Raw genomic sequence first — 10,482 nt, 5'->3', positions numbered from 1 at the left:
TCAAGAACAGCTCTAGCCTCAGTCCTCAAAGGAGAACAGAGGTCAATAGGACTAGCACGAGCCCATCATCACCATCAACTTGTATAATAATACTTACACCCAATTTACATGAAGAGTAAGCTCCATCTATATTCAGAGGGCGTTCTTTTTATGGATTTTGAGAGGGGGAAAGTTGGTCAATGGGATTTTGGTTCCCATTGACTTAGAATCCCATGTTCTTGTTTTAGATTAATATGAGGATTAGGGAGAGTTTATTTTCCCAGGTAAGTGATACCCATCTCCTAGGTTGATAAATGATCACCCGTAGGTTCAGCTAATCCTACCTCACAAGTTATTCAACATTTAGGCTTGGATTTGCCCAAAAAAAAAAAAAAAAAAAAAGAATCAAAGCCCATTAAGTAAGACGTGCTCATCTTCAGTTCAAGCTCATGAGAAGCCTATATAAACCTGATCCTAGGTCGTGGTGGGAAAAGCTTGCTTTAGTTGCACCCCTACCTGACCCAAGCTCAAAGCTTAGCCCAATTTAACTCGTTACCAAAGCAGGCGATTTAGAATGCCAGAGTGAAAGGAATGATGAAGGAAAGCTAGGGGCCCAGAGTTGGGGAAGGGGAAAAACAGGCAATTAGATTTGCGGAAACTACTACGTCGATAGTAAGGCTCAATTTAGAAGGACTATAAATATAAATATATAGACTGCAAAATCATGCATTTTGTATTATTTTATATTTATATTATACATATTTGTATTTGTATTCCTTCCAAACTAGTCTAATGAATTAATGAATTAGAAGTCTCAATTCTGATATACTATCAACTCTGACTCCATTTGATGCCGTAAAATGAAGAAAATTAATAGTTTTCAAGGAAAATCTTTTTTATGTTTGGTTGCATGACTACAGCTGTGAAAAGCAAAAGAAGTTTTGATTGTGCTGTTTTGGAGAATGTATCAAAAGAAGCTTCAACCGAAAGCCCTTTCTTTTACGGGTAAAGGACAGTATTTTGGGCTTTCCAGATTTTTCATCAAAGTCCAGATATCGCTTATATGTTGTCCGGATGAGGCCCACCTCGCAAAAGCAAAAGACAACGGGAAGCCCCTTCCAAACGGGCACTCAAGGAGCTGGAATGTCCGATACATTTGTCTTGGATTTGGGTATACAACCGTACAAGATGGTTGGAGAAGTATTGGGCCCCCATAACTTTTAAGAACTTCTTCGCACTTAAAAAAAAAAAAAGGTAAAAGTCACTGTTGCCAGATTTGTGAATGCAGTATTTATTAACTTTCAAATAATAATAACAACAACAACAATAATAATAATAATAATAATAATAATAATAATAATAATAATAATAATAATAATAATAATAATAGTAATAATAATAATAATAATTGATGATGCACGGTCTGTTGCTCTTTATTTGCGAACAGTTCGGGCGTCAAGCTGATGAGGTCGTCTCTTACGCTGACTTGATTTTGCTGAAATTTTAACAAACCAGTTTGCTCTTAGCATCTCGGCCTACACATACCTCATCACCTCACTAGGGCTGACCTGTAGGGATGGCTCCATAGTTTATTGGCCATTAACCCTGACGGGAACCATAGAGGGCTCAACTTGCGGGGGCAACTCCATAGTCTATTGGCTGTCAACTCGCACGGGAAACCATGGAGGGCTCGACCTGCAGGGGCGGCCTCACATTCTGTTGGCTGTCAACTCTCACGGGAAGCATGGAGGGGTCGACCTATGGGGTAGTCCACTGTCAGGGCTAGGAGATTCTGTGCAGGTGAGACTGTTGGAACTTGTTCAGACTGACCATTCTGATTCTGCCCCCCTACGGGGGTTCCTTCAAACCATGCGTTGTTGTTGTTCCTTATTGATGCCATTTCTTAACGCTCAATGGGTTGGTGACAACTTGGCTTTTGTGTAGCGGATGCCACAGATAGCACCAATTGATGATACGCAATTTGTTGCTCCCTACTGGTGGACAGCTCGGATACTGGGCTAATGAGGTCGCCTAGTCGAGCTACAAGGGAACAATATCAGAGTGTTCAGGTTGCTTTACCCAGGGTGGGCACTTTGATGCTTAAGTCAATGATGAGTGTTTGCAAACTAGAAAGTAAGAGAGTTAGAGAGTTATGAGAGTTAAATTGCACGTACCCTTCTTGAAGAGTGGGGACACCTTTATATAGGCGTAGATTACCATGGGCTTCTCGTAGCGCATCTGAGGTCACCGGCCCGTTTGGTTCAAAGGTGGTTTCACGCTTGGAATCGGACTCCGCGTAAAGTGGTAATGCTTATTCGATTGCCTCCGAAGCGGGTGGGATGGGGGTCAGTTTCGTCGATGTGGCACCGTTAACTCAAAGCAGTCGGGGACAATAGCCCGCTCGTGAAGTAGGTCGCCAACCATGTTGTGTAGGTCACTAACCGGGGCATAGTCAAGTCGCCTCTTACACTAGCCTAACACTTTTTGGGGCGCTCATAGGTCAGCCTATCAAGGAGGCCAAGACGGGTGCAGTATGTCTGAGGTGCATAGAAGTTGATGCCAACATGGCGTTGAGGTGTCATTTAGCGGTTGTCTTGCCATGTGTCACTGGAGGGCCAAATCATCCATCAACAACGACAACGACAATAACAGCAACAACAACAACAATAATAATAATAATAATAATAATAATAATAATAATAATAATAATAATAATAATAATAATAATAATAATAATAATAATAATAATAATAATAATAATAATAAATATTAACTAGAGATGTGACAAATTTTTCTATAAATTTTATGTAGTTTTCATAATTATTACATCTCTATATTTATTTCTAGTTTTTATTATTTAATTATGACCTTATTGGTTGATCAATTTTACCCAACCGGTTGCACCATTAACCTTGCACCTTTTTTGTTTTCAAGTTAGTTTATTTTTTTATTTCATCATTAATAAAAAGAATTCTTATTTATCACTTTATTTTTGTTTAATTCGGTGTTTCTATCTTTTAAGTTTTTTTTTTATTTAGTTATATAACATCATGGGTTATCCTTATCCAATTGACCTGAAAGGTTAGACCATTGACCCACTATTCAAATAGGAAAATGGTTTCATTTTTAGGCCAATTTTAAAGTTTGTATTTCATTTCCATCATTGATAAAAATATTTATTATTTATCATGCTTACTTTTATTTAATATACTGAATATATAATATTAGAAATGTGTCTAACTTTTACAAAATTTTTATATATTTTTATCTATTTAAAATTGTTTGCATTTAATTATAGAATCATGGATTGACCCATTGATCTAGAGTGCTGAACCAACCCACGGCAGAATAGTGATGTTATTTATGGATCCATCTTAAAAACATAGGTTCTATATTGTTAGGATAATTGGATATAGATTTAATTAATAAACCTTATTAGTGATAAACAAAAATACCTTAGATACAAATTTAGATCTTAAAAATATAGGTTCTAAGAAGGGATCAAATTTAAAAGTATGGGTGTTTTTGTCAAGAAAAGTAAAAAATTCATTTATTTAATAAACCTTAAATATAGGATCTAATTAGAGAGAATTGAAATTAATACCTTAAATATAAGACTTGATGAGAGGGAAAGGAATGAACATTAAAGCTATGTTTGGTTTGAAGGAAAAAGCAGAGAAAGGTAGGAAAACTTATACAAGATTTGTAAAAGTTTCCCCACCTTTCCCTTCGTTTCCCTACCTTTTCCTTCAAACCAAACACAGCCTAAAAGTGGTGTTTCAAATTATATTTATGCCCTTCAGGGAGCAAATTAAAAAATAAGAGTATTTTAATCAAGAAAAAAGTGCAAAAGCCAAAGACCTTATTACCACTTTTTCCTATAAGTATAGATGTAGATATAAATTTAGACTTACGAACATATCTTTGATTTTTTTTTTTTTTGTAACAAATGAAATCATTCATTAAATAAAGAGTAATACAAGGTAGCATTCAAATAGATTCAGTAAACCTATTTGATACAAGATTCATGAATAAACCTATTCTGGCGTGTTGTATTAGCAAGTCTAAGGTACATATATTTTAAGGCTTTTTCATAAACTTATTATTTTAAATGTTTAATAGCATTAAAATGGTCCCCTTGAGAAAATATGAGAGTGAAAAAAAATAGTCTTTGGTTAGGAATGGTAATAGGGCTAATTTGAGGCAGGGATTACATCCCTCGTCTCCGGACCCCAACTTTTAAATTAAGGGTTAATAGCAGATAAGTGCAACTTTTTGTCCTTAATATTAATAAAAAATAATATTTTTATAATAATAATTAAAATGAGATTTTTTTGGGGAAAATATAGGGCAGTGCCACTGTTGATCGTCTTCCTCTACCTCTCTGTAAGTCTGCCGGCGATGGCCTACCAACTTACCCTTGAACTGGATGCTTGATCTCCTTCTACAAGAACCGTCACCATCTCTTAGACTGATACACGGACCTCCTCACGGAGTCCCTGATGCAGACAATCGTGGTACACCATTTCAGTGCAAGATGGACAATCGTCATGGCGAACCCTTCATTGACATCCTGGGAGACTTGCTTGGCTGCGGTATATTCAACGTGGACGGGGAACTCTAGCGCGCCCAACACAAGTTAGCAAGCCATGAGTTCAGCACCAAGTCACTGCGGGAGTTTGTCGGGAAGACGTTGGAGGAAGTAGTGAAAGATCGCTTGATGCCGGTACTTGCATCTGCAATGGAAACCGGCCAAGTAGTAGACCTGTAGGACTTGTTAAGGAGGTTCGCCTTCGACACAGTGTGCATGGAGTCACTGGGAATCTATCCTAGTTGCTTGGATTCTTTGCTTCCCGTATTGGTTCTAGTCGGAAATTTCGACATAGCCTCCGAAATAAGCGCCAAGCGTGCATCTACTCCCATCTTTGCTGTCTGAAGATTAAACGAGCATTGTGTCTTGGGCCCAAGCGATGCCTCAAGTTCCCGGTGTTTCAAGCTGGACGTAGGGTGTGCCTGGGGAAGGAGATGGCTTTTGTTCTGATGAAGTATGTGATGGCTTCATTGCTGAAGCAGTTTGAGTTCAAACCGTTTGAATTGGAGGAGCCTGATTTTGTTTCGCTCTTGATGGCACACATGGCTGATGGATTGAAGGTCTTGGTCCGGCTGAGAGATCGTCACTCAACTTAGAGTTATCGACAGCAAATATTAACGGAGAAGCCACCTGAATACAGAGGAGGAAGATGAGTAACAGTACCTAATGCTCTTATTTAATATTTTTTCAAAAAAAAAAGCTATCTTATTTCGGTTATTATAAAAAAAAATGTTATTTTTATTGATATTAAAAGCAAAAAATTGTCCTTATCGACTAAAAACCCTTAAATTAATCTCTATCCTTGACCCCAATTTGGATAAAAAATATGCTTTTAAATTAATGTCCAACAAAAGGCTTTAATTCTTGAAAGTTGGAATTGATTTCAACTTCCAAACTAATTTCCAGAGTTGGTTTTCCTTGTTCCTCTGGGGATGATGCTAGCAGCCCAATTGCTCTCCCTTGCTGACTTGCTACCCAATCTGCTGATTTGATAGAGAAAATCTCGTCCTTGCCCTAACATAACTTGTCTTGATCTTAGGTAGATATATCTTAATTTGCTACTTCTCTAGTGCAAATATGTTTTTCTCTTCTTTTTGTCTTGGCTCAATATGTTGATCCTTTTGTGTTTGGTTTGAAGGAAAAGGTAGAAAAAGGTAAAAAAAAAATTAAACTTTTCTTTCAAACCAAACATAGCCTATTCATTGATTGTAGGTGCCTACTAGCTTGCATTAATTGCTGGTAAATTCTCTAACCGCTTGTAGCTAGACCTGATATCAAGTCCCGCCTTCAGATCGAGACGTGTTTTGCCTCGTATTTACTAAAATGGATCTGATCATTTATTTTTACACTTGTTGAAATCTTGTAAAGCAATGCAATAGAATAAGTAGCTTTTTACAAGTGAATTGATACTTTAATGGAATTTATGCCGATTAAGGTGGGGTAGGGACTTACAGAAATGCTGCCAAACAGAACTTTTGTCTGTCTCCATTGCCAATGCAGTGGTCGCAGATGTACGGAAGGCATCAACACCGCCCTTTTTTTTTTGAAGTTTTAATTTCATTAATGCACAGTGACAATCATCATACAGCAGATAGTAGGAAACATGGTACAATGGACCAAGTAAAACAAGTTGAGGCACCAGATCCAGATGTTTGCCATCTGCATTTTCCTGTGAAACATACAGCCTTACAAGTTAAAACGTTCTCGTTGAATCATCATTCCAACAGATTTATAGTACCAAACCAATTGAACTTTTTAATCGAAAACTAGTACAAGGGCCCGTGTAATGCACACGGGGTATTTGAATCAATGAATGATAGTGCAATTACATATAGATTTTATTCAAATTGGGTGTAGTCATTTATTTGATTTTTACTACTTGTCTTTCTGTCAATCTGTTTGATTGTCCCAAAATGAAATCATACTTCAATTACATTCTAATTGAATGTAAGTGATATGTTAAGAAAATAAAATCGACTTAAAACATGATCAAGGATTCCATTTAACATATAATATAATGTGTGTATATAAGTACGCAAAAAGCTTCATGGAACAGTGGAACCAACCATAATGCTTGGGGATATTTGAATCAGTGAATGATAGTACAATCAGATATAGATCTTAGCACAATGGCTTAGAGGGTTATGGAACCAACCATAATGCTTCACGCCAGTTATAAATTAAAATCTAAGGATTGAACCTAATTGGAACATCGTGGGATAGATTCAATTCAATTAAAGTGCCTAGGGGTTTTGCTCTCAACTTTCCAATGCAAGATGTTGAAACCAAACCTAGAGGATGCCAAAAGCAAACCGGCACGAGTGTTTTGCTCTTAACTTGCAAGTGCAAGAAGTTGAAAGCAAACAACTTGGATCTTCATGTAGAACAAGCACCAAGTTTTGGTATTTTTAAGGTGTTTTTCACTGATGGTTAAGAGAATTATCTTTCATTGATGGTTAAGAGAATTAAGTGTGTGAGAACTTACAAATTACAAAACACCAAAAAAATGCTTAGAAATTACAAATACAAACTTGATTTGGACGAATGTAAACTTGCTAAAGACACATGATTAAACACATAATTATACCCAAAGATGAAAAACGCTTGAAACTTATAAATTCAAACTTATTAAACTAAAACCCTAACTACTTAAAATTAATTAAACAAAAATAATTATCAAAGAAACTCAATTTTAAACTCAAGCATGATGTGAAACCAAAACTCTTATTGCATTTTCAAAACTTAAAAGAGTGAAAGAGATAATAGAACTTTGCAATTGTGATAAAGATGATATTGAATACGGTTTTTGGCATATATTGCCATTGAAAATTTTTGAGATGAAAGACAAAAGACTGAATATGATCGAAAATGAAGAGCAAAAACACTTGGAACTCCATTGGTTTCAAGTGTCTAAAAACCTACACTATTTCTATTCACATATTTTTCCAATCAATCACCTAGAGGTGTAAATTGGGCCATGCTGGGTTGGTACAACACAATCCGCATGCGTCCCGTGCAAAGTGCAAGCCATGCTTCTTTCCCTTGTGATATTTTGGGGGTCGACCCGGTACGACCCATGGCCCGAGCCCATGCAAACCTGTGCCGTGCCATTTTGCGGGCTAAGCCTTGGGCCAAATTGGCCAAAAACCAAGCCAAGTCATGCTTTTTAAAATTGTTGAAAAAATAATAAAAATTTTAGCATAAATTAAAAATATATACAAAAAATAAAAAAAGATCTTAAAATTTTATTTTATATGAATTTTGATGTATACAATTTTTTATATATGCAATAATAAAATGAAATAATATAATAAAATTATATACATTAATATACTATATAATTATTATATATAATATATATACATATTATATTATATATATATATATTGACCATTAATAAAAATGGAAATGGTAATCGTTCTATTTGTCAAAACTCCCTAATTTTAATTTTCAAAATTACTCTTTACTATTATTTCTATTTGTTTTACTATTGTTTAAAAGTTCATTAGTTTTTGCCTTGTAAATTCTGATTTTTATTTTCAAAATTACCCTCATTATTTATTATACTATTTATATTGCTTTACACTTGTAACTATGTTTATTAATTTATTTTCTTAAAAACCAACAATAAGGAGTGATTGTAGAGGTGTAAATCAGCTTATGCCACTTATGGCCCAGCATGGCCTGACATGATTGAGCAGGCCATGTCGGTTGGCCCAACCCGCGGCATGGCCCAGCCGGCATACAAATAGTATATATATATATATATATATATGGAGTAAAGCATATAAATAGTATAATAAATAATGAGGGCAATTTTAAAAATCAAAATCAAAATTTACAAGGCAAAAATTAATGGACTTTTAAACAATAATAAAACAAATAAAAATAATAATAAAGGGTAATTTTGAAAATTAAAATCAGGGAATTTTGACGAATAGAACGATTACCATTTTCTTTTTTATTAATGGTCAATAGGTCAATAAATTTAAATAAAAATCATTTTTTTCGACAAATGACTTTTAGGTTAGGTTGTGTTTAGATGGTATTTGGTTTCCTAATAGACTATTTAAATATGCAGGTGGGGCCTCTGTAGAGGTTAAAGCCGATCATTGAAGATTCTTTAGCCTTGCTCGGGATGATGGAAAGTAATGTGGTATACCATCATATTTTTTGTGAAGCCAACGAAATTGCTGATTAATTAGTTAATCGTGCCCACTCATTTCCTGTAAATGTTTGTAATATTCTTAAGCCTTTATCTCTTATCAATTGTTTTGATTTAAGGTGGGGACAAATTAGACCTGTAAAATGGGTCGCGTTGGATTGTACGCTGTGTGTGTGGTTTATGTTGTGCTGTGTTATATGTCGATTTGATCTATGTTGTGCTGAATGTTGATATATATATATATGGGCGGTATGGCCCGTTCAGTCGTGCCGTGCCGGCTTGATCCGTGGACATGAAACCTCAAGCCCGGTATCGCTCATAAATCATCGTAGTGGGCTATGCTGGGCCACGAGCGATACGATCCAATTTACACCTCTAGGACGAATACATCCTCTTCAGTAGGTTGTAGCACCCTCTTATGCTTTATAAATAAATATATTCGTTCCATGAGCATTTATTAGATGTTGTTTTCTTAGAAAATACCAATGTTTTCAACCTGCCACTGACCCGGTTGGTCGAACCATTTGAACCGTCACCCGACCAGGATTCCAGGTCCGGTTCAGTCAAGACCCGTCAAACAGTCAAAAGCTATTAACTTGGTCAAGAACCATTCGACCATTAACCAATTCAACCCGATGGTCGGGTCACGGGTTGCACACTAAATACATGCAAACTTTCGAAGGCCATAACTTTGTATTCCGATGTTCAATTGGGATGGTTTTTTTTTATTTTGGATAACTTTTTGAGATTTATGTGTTCCAAGGGGCCATAGGCGCCTTGCCCCACTATTTTTGCTAAGAAACCCCTTTTTTGGCCTCAATTTGTGATTTTTAATATTTTTTATAAAAAAATTAAAAACATATATTAAATATACAATAATACATATAACATATCTATAAATTATTTATTGATAAAATATATATTTACAATTTTACATACACATATATATACACTTAATACATATAGGCATGATCTGAACACCCACTCAGTCAAACTAATGACCCCTGATCCGGAGGCGAAAACGATTTGACCACGGGGTCGGTTTTTAAAACATTGGAATAAAGCATTAGTAGGGAGTGGTTACTGTTTTTAAACCCCTGATCCGTACACACCAAACGATTTTTATTCCACTTTTTCAATTTTTTGGTTGCTGCCGGCATTAGTAGCAACCTTTTATGAGTTTTGCTGTTTGGTTACTGTTGTTACATGGGCGTTTTTTAACCTTAATAGCATGATACAATATGGAATAAAGCACTGTACAAATGCTATTAGATGCTTATCCAACGTTCTACAGGCGGCAAGAAGCCTAAACGAAAGAAAAAACTTATCTATAAACAATTAACTTCCAACGGTGGCAAATAAAAGGCAATGCATTGCGGTGATAACTAGTAGAAATGGTAATAGGGAAAGTTGGCTAGACCTTACCCGCCTCCCTAAATTTTTCAACCTGTACCGGTTGGATTTTGAGAATCCAAACTTTTTCCAACATTAAAATGTAAAATCCTCAGCGACTCTACCTTCTTCGCATTAAAGGGTAGGGTGGATTAGGTTTAGAACCCGCATCTAATTTTTTATTATTTTTTATCATATATAAATAATAAATAATTAAAGTAACACAAATTTTAATTATCTGATTAAGTCATGTAAAAAAAACACAAACTATCAATTATCCTTAATGTGAAATTCAAAATATTATTAAATTCAAGACATAGTATACAAAATTTATATGTTTTCCAACAATATATAA

The 10,482-nt window shown here is 35.4% G+C and overlaps 1 pseudogene; it reads left to right on the top strand.

Moving 5' to 3' along the window:
- The first annotated feature begins 233 nt into the window (after positions 1 to 233).
- Positions 234 to 5,933, top strand: LOC148803476 (cytochrome P450 94B3 pseudogene; annotated as a pseudogene).
- The last annotated feature ends 4,549 nt before the right edge of the window (positions 5,934 to 10,482 follow it).

Source organism: Nelumbo nucifera, chromosome 1 (assembly GCF_055504915.1).
Source record: "Nelumbo nucifera cultivar China Antique chromosome 1, China Antique-T2T, whole genome shotgun sequence".
Lineage (NCBI taxonomy): Eukaryota > Viridiplantae > Streptophyta > Magnoliopsida > Proteales > Nelumbonaceae > Nelumbo > Nelumbo nucifera.
Note: the sequence above shows the minus strand (reverse complement) of the source record. Positions and strands in the feature narration are given on the sequence as shown.